The sequence below is a fragment of the Leptinotarsa decemlineata genome, unplaced genomic scaffold (assembly GCF_025532065.1).
Source record: "Leptinotarsa decemlineata unplaced genomic scaffold, Ldec_3_MD MMD2_tig00026336_RagTag_RagTag, whole genome shotgun sequence".
NCBI classification, from domain to species: Eukaryota; Metazoa; Arthropoda; class Insecta; order Coleoptera; family Chrysomelidae; genus Leptinotarsa; species Leptinotarsa decemlineata.
This window is the reverse complement of record NW_027412692.1, coordinates 3491369-3506744: the sequence shown is the minus strand read 5'-3', so window position 1 is coordinate 3506744 and position 15376 is coordinate 3491369. Positions and strand designations below refer to the sequence as shown.

Genomic DNA, 15376 nt, shown 5'->3' with positions numbered 1-15376 from the left:
GCTCCAATGAAATTTCTTTATATGAAAGATCCTATCTTTTTTTGATGAGGAATCGCCTCCTCAAATGTTTTACACTTATTTAGTTACACCCTGTATATTACATATCACTGCTACCATAAGGAAAGATAAAGTATTTTCTCTTAAACTATTGAAAAATCGTTAATTGTGTGACCGTTTCTTGTTTACAGTCATTTTTATTAGTAAGTCTCCTCTTCACCACCACTAACTTCAAAGTCAAAATATGCTTTATTGTCTGAAGATTAACATCTTATTGACAAAGCTTTGTTAAAATAATTCGAGAAACAAATTCACACATAGTAGCTATCGCTACTTGTCAAGTTACAATTATTCGAGTAATGTTCTCGAAAACTATACACTGTAAAATAATGTACATTGGCAGGTAGTTGTTGAATAAAATTTCAGGTAGTTATTGAACATATGTACAAAGAACAAAAAAATAACAAAAACAATTAGTATTTACATAGCACAATATATCACTTGCACGAATATAGCCAATAAGAGTTTATTTGGAAAGTTTTCAATATTAATTACATAAAACGAGTCAGCAACAAGTCGAATCAAAAAGTATCTTGATAGTACTCTGATAAATTATAATAAGCTCTCTCACAAAAAAAAATCCTTCAAAACTTCCCTAAAGTTTACGTTATTGCATGCAAATTTCAGATTTGATGGTGGGTGATAGAACATTTTCAATCCATTATAAATGAAAGAGTCTTTAATGAGAGAATATTTTGGAATAGGCAAATTAAAGTCGTTTCTTTGTCGAGTGGCGTTTGTGTTAATTGAAAATCGATTTTGATATTTTGCTATGAGACATGTAGTTTCAATAATAAAAATAGATATTACAGTGAGGATTTGCTTTTTCTTGAACAGTGGTCTGCAAGAATCTCGTGGTTTTGCTTTACATAGAAAACGTACAGCTCTTTTCTGTATAACTAAAATTGATTGCAGTGTTGTCAGAGTACAAGCACCCCAGAAAGGAATTCCATATCGTAGATGAGATTCTATAAGAGAGTGATATGTTACTTTGGCAGCAGCAAATCCCAACTCATAAGATGTCAGCCTCACAGCATAAGCCTCTGAGGATAACTTTGATTTGAGACTCTTGATATAGCCTTCAAATTTCAAATCAGTGACAATGGATAGTCCCAGAAAGTTGGTTGATGGTTTATTCTCAACAAAGATGTCAATTTGTAAATTGCTGATGGAACATTTGAAGCTAAGTACGTTCGTTTCAGAGATATTAAAACTGAGAAGATTTGCGTCACACCATCTTTTTATGCTAATATGATGACTTATTACTGTTTCAAGTTCAGAGGGATTTTGATCATGCCATAAAATTGTAGTGCCGTCAGCGAATAGTGTGAACCCTCCTTTAATATTAATAGATGTCAGATCATTTATATACAAAAGAAATAATAGTGGACCTAGGACTGAGCCTTGTGGAACTCCACAGTTTATTTTTCCTTCCTCCGAATAATTAGTCGTTTCAACAATTTGACTACGCTCAGATAAATAAGATTCAAACCAATTGAGACTTACACCTCTTATACCATACTGTAATTTCCGAAGCAGTGTATCATGACTAACACAGTCAAATGCTTTCGATATGTCACAGACCACAGCAACTGCAATCTCTCCATCATTTAATTTTTTATATAGACTGTACAATAATCATCATCATGAGTGTTTTCTACTCTGGAATCCAAACTGACATTTGTTTAATATATGGTATCTCTCGAGAAAATCAACTAGTCTTGTCTTGACTAGTTTTTCTGTAATCTTTGCCAGTGTTGTTATTAAAGAAATAGGTCGGAAGTTAGAAGAGACGCCAATATCTCCACCTTTATGGAGAGGAATAACAATAGACGTTTTGAGAAAATTTGTGCTTGTACTGATAAAGCATTGTCTGGTAGATTTTCAAAAATATTCGAAGAGATGTCGTCAATTCCTGAAGTGTGTTTATTTTTTATCTCCCTAAAGACTCCTTTCAGTTCTGAGAGGTTTGTGTCATATAGAATAAAATTATCTGCTATATCAATATCAATTAAATTATCAAGTGGGTCATACGGAAGGTGAATATTTTCAGTTAATTTTTCTTCTATCATGCAAAAATATTTATTGAAATCGGTGGATGATAATGGAGTGTCCAATTTTTGCTTTCTATCCTTTACTCTGAGATCATTAATTATCTTCCATGTTTCTCTTGACTTATTGCTTGCTTTGTTTATTCTGTTTCGTAGAACCTATTATTTGTTGCACAGTACAGTATTCCATATTTGAATTTCAAACAATTTTCATTGTTGTAGTCCAATTCAACATTAAATCGGATGACTTCGTGGTCTAACAAACCTGAGGGTAATACCTCGCAAAACACAGATTCAGTATTCAGGTTAGTACATACATAATCAATAGTTGATTTTGAATATTGCGTAATGCGAGTGGATGAGTTAACATGCATCTTCAAAATGTAACTCTCTAAAAGACTCACTAGGGAAATTGTGTCTTTTGACACATATTCAGATCTCCGGTCAATATAATATTTGCAGTGGTTGGTATTTCATGCAAAATGTGTTCCAGTCCACTGAGTAATAAAACAATTTTAATTTGCCACATACATCACATACAGAGTGGTCCAACGAAAAGTATGCACCTTGCTTTTCTCCTTTTTTTGTAACTTAACGCAAAAATGCTCGGACAGGTTAATTTTGCTTTTGAGGGGGACACATTTTAGATGTATTTTTCTACCTGTGGCTTCAACCCCCTAGCGAGGGTGAGTAACAACCCTAAAATTTTAAATGGAAAGTGGGGTCAAGTGATATATCATTTGAAAGGGCACAAAATTATTTTTTCAATGATACCTAATTTGTTGTATTTCACTCAAACATGTAGGTATTATGAAGAAAAACAACTACAACCCAGTACTTTGAAATGTGTAATTGACTTAGTAGACTTGACAGATTTTAAACAGATTTTTAAACAGAATCCTACTTCAGCAAGTGCTGAAAATGTGACCCATTTGCTTCCATACAATAATACAGATTTTGTTCAAATATATTCCTAACATTCTATAGCATATCAGGTGTTATACTTCTGCACTCTGCTGTAATTCGTTGGTGAAGATCTTCTATGGACTCGGGCTGCGTAGCAAAACATTAATTTTTTTAAGTGTACCCAAAGGAAAAAGTCTAAAGGCGATAAATCAGATGGCCTGGCAGGCCATTCGATGGGGCCTCTCCTTCCAATCCACCGTCCAGGAAACCGGTCATCTAAAAACTCTCTTACAGGAGCAACATAGTGAGGAGGTGCTCCATCTTGCAGGAAATGAAGCCCATCATCATTATGATTTTGGTCATTTTCAATTATTTCTGTTATGAGAGGATCAATTGTATCTTCAAGCATGTTCAGGTAGACCTCACCAGTTAAATTCCCAGGAATAAAAAGTGGCCCTACGATATGACTGCCTAATATGCCACACCAGACATCAATTTTTTGAGGGTACTGGGTATGGACCTCTCGGAATAAGTGTGGGTTACTGTCATCCCAGTAACGGCAATTATGCCTATTCACAGCTCCATAAAAAAATGTACTCTCATCGGAAAAGCACATGTTGAATGATAGGTGCGGATCATCAAATAGTAGCTGGCTGAGTTGTTCACAAAATTGCAGCCTTCTATCAGGATCATCTTCATTGAGTTCCTGTACTAATTTAATTTTGTACGGATGAAATTTATAGGCTTTTAATATCCGTATTATGGAAGAACGGGAGACACCTGAGGCTGCAGCAAGCTGACGGGTATTTTGAGTATGATCCAATTCAACATGTCCCAAAACAGCGACTGCCACTGATTCATTTCTGATCGGTTTCCGTGGCTGGTGTTTCACATTACAGACAGATCCGGTATCGACAAACCTTTGGACTAACTTGGCAACGTACGAATCATTCACATTTTTTCCGGGATGACTGTTATTAAAGAGGCGAGCAGTAAGTCTAGCACAACTATTATGTTGATAATAAAGTTTAACAATTTCAACTCGTTCAGGAATGGAATAAACCATTTTTACAGTAAAGTTGAAATAATTTCAAAAGCAACCGAACTGATCAATGAACGTTTGCCTAAATTCTTGTTGTATACTTATCTGCTGTTGTTATTTGAACCAAAAAACGCACGAGAGAAATTGAGGAATGTAGTAGCGATAAAAATGCCGTTTTTTCCGCATTTTCATCAACACCAAAAATCTCGAGAAAATGTTCTTGCTTTTTTTATAACAATTCAAGAAAATACAACAAATTAGGTATCACTGGAAAAAGAATTTTGTGCCCTTTCAAATGATATATCACTCGACCCCACTTTCCATTTAAAATTTTAGGGTTGTTACTCACCCTCGGTAGGGGTTTGAAGGCACAGGTAGAAAAATACATCTAAAATGTGCCCCCCTCAAAAGCAAAATTGACCTGTCCGAGCATTTTTGCGTTAAGTTACAAAAGAAGAAGAAAAGCAAAGTGCATACTTTTTGTTGGACCACTCGATATACATCACATATACCAAATCTCATTTTGATATACCGAATACTCTATTAGAAGTTACAACTTGTCTAATAGTTCGCTGACGCCCCGTATAATGAACAGATACGTTTCACCCTCGTTTTCCGCCCATCTGGTATACGCACACACAGTCATTAATAAAATATGGCTCAACCGGATAGATTTATCTAATCGAAGCAAATCAGCTTCTTGTAGGATGATGCGTGCAGGAATGTTCCGGGGCACTGATTCTTGACCGATGGTTTGTCTGTGGTTACCACCGGTCTTACTACTTTTTCCCAGCTTGTGTTAATCTTAACGCCGCCATTGCGTAGGTCATTATATCACTTTTCTACTTTATGCGGTAATGATTTCTGTAACGAAAGAAAAAGTCACGAACGCGCTAATATCGACGGAAATGCATATCTATTCTAATATTTATCCGAGATCAATCTGCATCGAAATGGCGTATTTAGTATGGTTCACAGGTGCCATTTATCGAAAACCTCTCCTGTAAGACCTAATGGCTTCTGATAACTGTATGAATCTTTTGAAGGGCCGGCAAAAACTGTAAAAGTAATATTCAAGTATACTTTTTTGAATTGAGCTGAGCTGAAAAGTTCTCAGGCTAACAAAGAAAAAAAAATTGCGCTTCACAAGCGCAATTTTTTTTCCAGCGAGCATTCTCTTGAGGTCTGATGACAACAGAAAAAGTTACTGGGGGCCAGATCTGCAGAATACGGTGGAGGCGGAAGCAATTCCAAGCACAATACATGCAATTTTGCATTATATCAAGCGTATCCCTGAATACTGATACCATAACCTTGCCAACCAACTGTTGCGTCTTGGCACGGTTTAGAGTTGGTTCACCACGTGCAATCCACTCAAATACAATAGTTTTGATTCTGGTGTGGAATGATGGAGCCTTGTTTCATCCATTGTCACACATCGACGCATGAATTCGGGATTTTTTATGGTGGAAAAGCTTCAAACATTCTTAGAGTCATCAATTCGTTGTTGTTAGTAGTCGATTGTGAGCTAGCGTGGCAGCCACTTTGAACAGAGCTTTCGCATACCCAAATCCCTAATATTCATGTACTATATGTCCAAGACGTTCCTTTGATCGGTAACAGCCTCTTTGGGTAACAACTAGTTTAAACTTGGCATTTATCAACGGTTGATTTTCCTAGTGCAAAGTCCGAATAATGTTCATAAAGCCAAAGCTTTTCATCCTTTACAACTATTTTCTTCAAACTAACAATGTTCTATCCCTCAAACTAATAGTCCGACAGCTGTGAAATTTGTTCACGTGTCTTTTGAAGGTTAGGGTTAACTAAAAATAATATTGTTTCAATACTAGTCGCGCCATCTGTGTGTTAATCTACGAACTTTTCAGTCCATCCAATTAATAAATTTTTGCTGGTTGTGAGTTAAGATAAAGGTATAGATAGAAACGATTTCCATCCGACTTTTTGTTTCTTCACTTTATTACCATTCAAAGGCATTTTTAATCAAAAATATAAATAAATCTATCAAATTATAAATTTAATTATTATTATTATTTTGATTTCTTATTGGTAAAAGATATATTTTCAGTTTATAACTCGTATTATTGTGAAATTTTAAACAAATGTACAGTTTGAGAATGAAATGCTTGATGACAATAATGATTTTTAAGGAAAAATCGTTGAAAATTTCCTATTGCCCAATAATAATAATAAGGAATCATTTTTTAAACCAGCAACCATTTTACTAAAAACATTATTATTTTGATCTATTCATTAAATAAGCAATTTCTTCGATACATGATTGCTTTTAAAAGATTTTTTAATATTAAAAAACCATACAGTCTAAAATTAATTTGTTTATAACAAATTGTTTATTCAATAAAGAAATTAAACTTAATAATTAATTAATATAAAAAAAATGTAAAAAATATTCCTCAATATTATTATCTATTAACAAAAACTGTTAATTATTGAATTCATTTAAGCAATTTTTATGAGATTTTTTCTAAAAAATCATAATTTTTTCAAGGATAATATTACCATTTTTTCTCAAATATTTGGAACAAAACAAACGTTTAAAACAATTTTTTTTAAATAGGAGTTGAAAATGATCTTTTAGCAATAAGCTAACAAAATAATATAAATAAATGAAAAATATTGGTTCATTCACACGTTTAATTTTGTAATGAATTTGATGGTTGATAAAAGAAATGAACATCCTTTTTTTTTTAACTTTACGGGGATGTATTCAAACAAAAGCTTCATGAAGTGGAGTTGAATTATCCCAGTTTGTGATCTAAAAATTATCTGGGTTTTTAACTTGCAACTAGCAAAAATTAACAATGTATTCAAACAAAAGTAAAGTTGATTGATAAATTTCAGTGAAATGTTTCCACCTTAATATTCATTTTTAATCAAAATTGTACATAACTTCGGCAAAATCCGGGAGGAGGTACTTTTTTCTTATATTTCTTAGCTCTTTAGAACTTTTGCAGTTTTTGCCGGCTCCTCAAAAGTGTTCAGATGCCATTCTGAATGAAAAGATATCTTGAATCATAATTTTCTAACTTGATTTTCGTTGAAATTGCACTTGTGAACCAGACTAATTTATAATTCCGTACTTTCTGAAAGTACTCGAGTTCAACGTATCTGGTTTTATGAGAATACTTGGAATTACTCAGCCGAATGCGGGTTATAATATACGGTCGTATATTTAAAATTGTTCACAGCAAGATCTTTACGGTTTTGAAATTGAACAAAAAGAAAATGATTTAGATTTTAATTATCCCTACGGTGTTTTCTTGAAATAACTATTCTATTGATTTCATGAAGGAAATGAATTATTTCAATAATAGTTCAGAATATCTACAAATTTGAGTTACGCGGTTTGCTGTCCTACATTCTAAACTAAACCCGAATGCATTTTCTATTTTCTTTTTTCTACTGTAAATGTGACTAAATTTTCAGGTGTCGCTACAAAAAAATCATAATAGATAATTTGCTGCCTAAAAACTATATAGTTGAGCCATTTAGGAAATTCACCTGATTCTAAGAGACGAGCAGAAAAACTACAAAACGGTAAATTATTTGAGCCAACCTAATATAGAAATTTATAATTTATCAAAAAATGAAGTTGTGAACGTAGCGTATAAAATCAATAATAATTTGCACATGCACATTAAAAATAACAAAGAAAACAGTTTGGTGTTTATGAAGTGTCTTGTGGTCCATGTCCAATATTTTACATAGGTCAAACTGCAAGGGTATTTGAAGCAAGCATAAAAGAACATAGAAATAATTTCCATGATTGAAAAATAAATTTAACGTATCTTACTCACCTCCTTACAAAGGGACATGAATTGAAACATGAAAACAAAACTCTTCGTTTCCAGTAGCAAAGCTTGAAACAACCTTATGGAAAGTGTGAATATTAATAAATTCAAACGTTTCCAATATCTAATGAACGATCAAACTGATCTGCATAGTTGCCACTTGTCAGTCCTTTTACTGCATAATTTCATTGGTTCATTAACCTATTTTACCTATTTATCCCTTTTTTCCACTAAGGAATTACGATCTGACAATAAATCTTCTACTCAAGGTTTTTGCCTATTGCTATTCCAAGGAATTTCGTTGAGCCTACATTTTTTATGATCGAACTATCTATTTGAATTTTGATTTGCGAACAAGTTTTCTTTCTTATTAGTCAGTGGGCTATGCTTGAAGACTGGCAGTAAACAAATCTAAACCCAGTCTCTCTAAACACAGTAAGTTGAATGGACTGACGCCTATCAGAAAACAACTACTCCCCTGGCTAATATCACGAAGGGCGTTGGATTATATCCGATAGGCGTCAGTGCAGGAAACTTCACAGAATATTTCCTGCATCTGCAATTGGCAATTCAACTGAAAGAGTCGACCTTCAATTTTGGAACGGGCACACTTGCAGCACCATATTGTCCTCTATACAGAAAAATGGTGCTTCAAATTCTGATTTCATTGATGTATAACTTGTTATGCTTTGCTCTTCTGAAACCACAGGCAGATATTAAAAAAACAACTTCATCTGAGATGGTCATGACTCCCTCGAAAAATTTTTGTTTAGTGAACACTATAATAGTTGTAAGAACTCATCAAACATCATAAGTTTGCACAAATACTTCATTCGGAATGTCCTCATTCTCAAATGAAGAAAAACGAGATATGTTGAAACTTAACACCACAGTTCGAAAAAGTACTTTCGTCGGTATAAATAATGTTCTTCAAGACGTATGTAGGGTCTTCTTTCAGGATCACCTGGATGTAATTTTTTGAAATATGCATCTTATAATATTTCAAACCACTTTTTTTATTTCCCTCCAATCGCACGTCTGTGGCACATCCATTCTTCGAATATAGAAAGAACAATTATTTTCCCTCGGCTGATAAATTATTTCTAGTATTTTGTTCCATTCTGCTTCTATATTTCATTCTTGATTTTTGAAACGCATAGTACTCAGCCAAGTGGTCTAATCCGGCTCTTGTCTTTCCGGATTTAATTCAAAATAAATTTGTGCTGTTTTCCTACTATTCCTATCAAATTTATAATGAAGTTTCAACATATTTCGTTTTTCTTAATTTGAGAATGAGGAAATTTCGACTAAAGTATTTGTGCAAACTTTTGATGTGTGATGAGTTCTGAGTACTAGTGTTTATTAAACACAATTTTTCGATGGAGTTATTACCATCTCAAATGAAGTTGTTTTTTTGTAAAACCTATGGTTTTAGAAGAGCAAATCATAACAAATTATACAACAATGAAATCAGAATGAAAAGCACTACTTTTCTGTACAAAAAAACAATAAGGAGCACATAATAGAAACAAAAGTTGATGATGATTGCCAGAAGACTAAACGTCGGATAGTAAATTTGAACATGAAAACATGTAGCTGAAAAAAAGCTGAAGAAACAAAAATTCCGGAAATACTCAGAATTTTCAAAGTTTCAAAACAGTATTTTTTTGAGCACAAAAGAACGCAACTTTGCTCCAATTTGAGCTTCGACGTATCTCCCGTAGTTTAGGAGATACCAATGGTGGGGATCGAATTTGAATTACCCTGTAGATTATAGACAGACCAGGTCAATTTTACATAAATTAGATGCAAACTTCTGCTAAAACGAGATTCTTGACTTTTTTTGAAAAATGCTGCAAACAATCGCAAAAACCATCTGATTAATCTAAATGTAAAAATTGGAATTTTGGTCTGAAAATTTGAATTTATGCCTTATTTTAGATTTTAAACATCGTTCATCATTTTACAAATCTTTGTGTTAAATAACAATGGTACCTACTTTTCTTATGAAACATTTTCACGTTTTATTAGTTTAGTAACACCCTGTACATCCTTTCTCAGATTTTTTATGTCAATATTATTTCCAAAAGATTTTTTGTATAAGATTACTTTCGCTAAATTGATGGATATAGCCTTTACTACCTGGTAGGAAATCATATTGAAGAAAATAGAAATGAACGTTTCTAAGTTTATTACCACTTTTATTTGTTACTGCAGTTTCGTCCTATACGGACATTTTTAAATTTATTCAATATAAGTGGGCCCATCCCATTAGTTGAAAGAGGGCAAATCTGGGAGAGTTTCATCTTTTCAACGACCTAAAAGAAGACGAGGGGAATTTTTTCCAGTATTTCCGAAATTTTCAGAACTTCTGGATATTCTAGAGCTTGCCTTAACAAGCAACTCAATTTTTCGGCGCCCATGTTCATAGGTACCGTTTGACACTGTGATGTCAACTAATAGAAGAGCAAAACAGACAGACAGAAACTCCCAGGCACGTTTGGACAAGTTGAGGCTGGCAAGCGCTGGCCGGCAATGCTCTCACTTGACCAGTCCGTCACAGCACGTACGGTATCGCTAGTTGCACACACACCGATTTTGGACGGTCGACTTTGTACCGGTCGTCCAAATTCCAATAGTGAACCACATGTGGGAACAGGACCTGGCACACACGCCGACCGGTGATCGTCGCCGGTAAAATACCGGTGAGCAGCCGTCCACTGCCACTGTATCGCCGGCAGTACCGGGAATTAGTGGCGTACATGACTAAATACACTCTTGCATACTCACCGGTTTTTTACAGTCTCTAATGCTCGGTGAAATTGTAGTTACTACGTATTAACTTCGTTTTGGTAGTGCGTGCTAATTATGACAACAAAGCAACTGATTGTTTGACCGATAAAAATCCGGTAAGTGTGCAAGCACCCGCTACCAATAAAATATCGGCCGATTTTAATACTGGCCGTCCAAAATCAGTGTGTGTGCAACTAGCGTAACGCTAGTTGGCTAGATGGCCGCTAGATGGCCGACTTTGTAAAGTCGTCCAAATTCCAATAGTGAACCACATGTGGGAACGGGACCTGGCATACACGTCGTCGCCGGTAAAATATCGGTGTGTGTGCAACTAGCGTTAGACTAATTGCACACACACCAATTGTGGACGGCCGATTTTATACCGGTCGTCCAAATTCCAATAGTGAGCCACATGTGGCAACGGGACCTTGCACACATGCTTACCGATGATCGACGCGGATCACCGGTCGGCGTGTGTGCCAGGTCCCATACCCAAATGTGGTTCACTATTGGAATTTGGCGACCGGTATAAAATCGGCCGTCTAAAATCGGTGTGTGTGCAATTAGCGTTATTTGCTGGAATCCATTCCGGCGGCGGACGCTCTTGGCTGTGCCGTGTCGGGCAAGTGAGCGGTTCTCCATTCATTTTCATTGTTCCAATCATATCCGTATTTTGACGGGACGGATCGCGCTGTGCTGTGCCGGACAAGTGGGCGACAGGCTTATTTCGTCGAAATCAGATGTTTCAATATAACATCCGCAAACATGAAATATTTTAGAATAAATGAAAAAAATCATAATATGACAGTTATGATCCCAGCGCGGCGCAATTCTAGAAAAACTATTTTGAATTGAATAAACATTGAGAAACATGCTCGTCCCGATTCCAAACGTTAACCAGAATTTCTAAACCCTAAGTATACTGAGAACGTACACTGAATAAATATATAGAATACTTGTCACTAACCATAATACCTATGATATGATACCAAGAAAAGGTGTGGTTTGAAATTTATATATCTTTCTTATCTTCTGTCGAACACGTACGGACTCGCGTTTTATAAATAAACAATAATCGCTTCACGGTACACTCAACTAAATAATTGTTTTGGGATGAGTAATCTTCTGCGCATCAGCAGCAGAAAACCTTTTGTAGATAAAGAAATGCGTGGTGATAACTCAAGTTTTCTCATGAAATAAAATATTTTTACTCAAAACTTTCAAATGATAACGAATATTTGGAAAAGTTCACTAACGGAGTTATACGAGGTGTATTAAAACAATAAGGTGAATGTTCTAATTTCGCGGGCTACGTACATACTAGCGATTTTTTACTTTTTGAAGTGATAACTTCTTGTGGAAGGATAAACCGCTTCGTTACCTAACGTAACGGCGTGCACCAGTTTGTCCGACTTTCCTTTCTCTCACGCATACGTCAGTGGAAGGCAAGCTTCTCCTCTCTCGTCGGACAGACGCTCACGGCCTGGCCACGGGGATCGGCGGTGCGAACGTCGAAGCGGCGGGCGAGGCGACCATTCGCGCGGCACCATTTGCAGGCCACGGGCAGTCACGTTCGCCGCCGCGACCAGTAGTCCGACAGCGAAATGTCTTTATCGAAATTATCTCGATATTGCTTAGAAAGTAATAATTTTTTGGTTCAAGACCTAATATTTGAAAGAGATTGTGGAGTACATGATTTGAATAAGAATCGGGGTTTAGATGGAGAGAAATACAGATTCAATCCAGAAAATTTTTTTGAGTATATCAGAATGAGTATTGAAACCTTCGATTGTTTTTGACATTAAGATGTGTACTTACCTATCTATACATATCCATCTATATTAATCTACATTACGTATTTATCTGTATACCTATGTATAAAAGTAATATTTAATCATCTGATCATATTTTGGGGAATTACCTAATATCCATTAGTATGAACAACTTTTTCCAAGAAAGTAATGGTCGCAAACGGATTTTTTATAACAAAATTAATTTGGATATCATCAGCTAATTAAATGTTATCCTATATATTAATATCTAATGAAATAAAAACATAAAGCAACTTCTAACTTGTAATTGAGGGTAGAATGAATAATGAATTTATAACTTTTTAATCAGCAATAAAAGTCTCGGTGTTGATTTTTCGCGGCGAAAACAACTAAACTCGTTTAATCACTGCACTATTCGCCGCGTCTGCCGCTCGACTCCGTGGCTCGCGCCGTACAGATTCATGCATTTGTTTTGCTCGCCGGTCGCGCCGCAAGTCGCCCACGCGATTCGCTCGGTACATTTCGCTGGTCGATTCGCCGGTCGCCGTTGCGCGTGGCTTCATATGTACATTGCTATGCGTTTATTTCAGTCGCTAGACGCTTTGCCGTTCGCACCGTGCGAATATTCGCATTGGCGAATGTCCCGTGGCCAGGCTGTGTCAATTGTGCGTTATACACATACTGTTGACAGTATTATAAAAATCTAACCCGCAATCATCTAATATTCTTTTATTATGGGAAACGTGGTCTAAAAATGATGATACTAATTTTGTGTATTTACAATACATGTACATACAAAAAATAATCAATAAAATATTTCATTAATAAATAACCTTTCCTATATATTAATATACATAAAATTTAAGTAAAAACCCAAGCTTTTCTAAAGTTAAACAATTTCAATATTACATACTTCAATTTAGATTAGTTTAAGTTATCAATTGTATCGGGCGTTCCGAAACGCACACGTTTTTTTTGTATTTTGGTAAACTCGTCTCGAACATATGTCCACAGTCTCAGCTGTTCAGCACGTTTAGTTTGTTGGTGAGAGACATGAAAGTCAGAAGTGTTTTACGTGTTCGGCGCGATTTTCTGCTTTCGAAAAAAATTGATAAAAGAAATTGCATGAAATCTTGTGTAAAAATAAGAATTCAGTGCTCAAAAACACTCTTGTTTACAGTGGCATACGGTGATTGTACTCTCGAGTCAGAAAATGGTGCTCAAAAACACTCTTAACGTTTACAGTGGCATACGGTGATTGTACTCTCGAGTCAGAAAATGGTACTCAAAAACACTCTTAACATTTACAGTGGCATACGGTGATTGTACTCTGAGTCAGAAAATGTTTACAAGTGATACAAACTTTTCACAGAACGTCGAGAATATGTGAATGTCGATGCTCGCCCTGGACGCCCCACCACATCAACAACCGATGAAAATGTTGAGAAAGTGACGGAAATTGTTATGGAGAAAGAATCGTCGAGTCACTATTAGAGAAATTGCTGAGGATGTGGGCATATCGGTTGGTTTCTGCCAACCAATTTTTTTCGAAAAATTCGGGCATGAAGCGTGTGGCAGCAAATTTCGTTCCAAAATTGCTGAATTTTGACCAAAAAACCGTCGTATGGGCATCAATCAGAAATTGTTGAATGGTGTCAATGGCGATCCAGATTTGCTTGAAACTGCTGACGAATCACAGATACTTTCAATAAGGAGTATTATGTTGAAATTATGCGCCGTTTGCGAGAAGCAATACTAAAAAAAACCTCCGGTATTGTGAAAAAACAGTTCAAGGCTCTTGCATAACAATTTTGCACCTGCTCACTAGTCATTGCTTGTTCGTAATTTTTCGGCCAAAAACAACACCGTAATTTTGCCTCAGCCACCGTAATCACCAGATTTCGCCAGCTGCGACTTTTTCCTGTTACCAAGATTGAAGAGTCCCATGAAAGGACGGCTTTTTGCGACGTTTCTTTATATCAGAACTGTTTCGAGAATTGGAAAAAACGCTGGCAGACTTCTTTGAAGGGGAAAAAGTAGAAATTGGTGAATAAATAATAGTTATTTATTATACAAGGGAAAAAAGTATTAGATTTTAGCTCGAGGTTGTGTTGTCTCCCGACGCGAAGCGAAGCAAAACCAATCAATAGAAAATCAAATATCTGTCAATTTAATTCTGTGATTTGATTTAAAAATTGCGAACTTAGTGGTCAGTTGTTATTTTGAAAAATGTCTAATTCCGAGTTTTCTCTGACTCCACCGGAGTTAGTAGAAGCAGCGAAAGTAGCGCCACAAAAATTATTGTCGACTAAATCGCAGAAAATTTATGAAACCGCGTATTCAAGATTCATCGAGTGGAAGATGAAAAAGACATGCAGTTCTTTCTCGGAAACGGTGTTATTGGCTTATTTTTCGGAACTAGCACAACAACAAAAGCCATCAACAGTATGGTCGAATTATTCTATGATTGAAAGTATGTTACAATCCAATAATAATGTAGACATTTCAAAATATTTCAAACTAATTACACGCCCAAGAAAGCTGCGATATTTACGACTACACATATTAGTGACTTTTTAAATAATGCTCCCGATGAAGTTTATTTAATGGCCAAGGTTGTTGTTGTATTCGGGAACGCAGGAGCTTGTCGAGTTTGTGAAATCAGCCAGGTAACATTAGATGATATTGAATATTCGGAAACGTTCTTATTTGTGAAACTCAAGCAAACAAAGAATGATGTAAACAGGAGAATTGTAGTTACTGAAGAATATATTAAATTGTACCAGCAGCAGCAAAGGATCGCCGCCTGTTTTATGTATATCGCAATGGAAAATGTATCAATCAGGTTGTAGGTAGCAATCAGTTTTATAAGGTACCTGAAGTAGTGGCTAATTTTCTTCAACTTGAAAATGTCAATTCATATAC

At 35.5% G+C, this 15376-nt stretch overlaps 1 protein-coding gene across 1 annotated transcript in view; it reads right to left on the bottom strand.

The window, feature by feature from the left end:
* Graf (GTPase regulator associated with FAK) overlaps nt 1-15376 on the bottom strand; it is a 184301-nt gene that overhangs the window by 113158 nt on the left and 55767 nt on the right. The window lies entirely within an intron of this gene.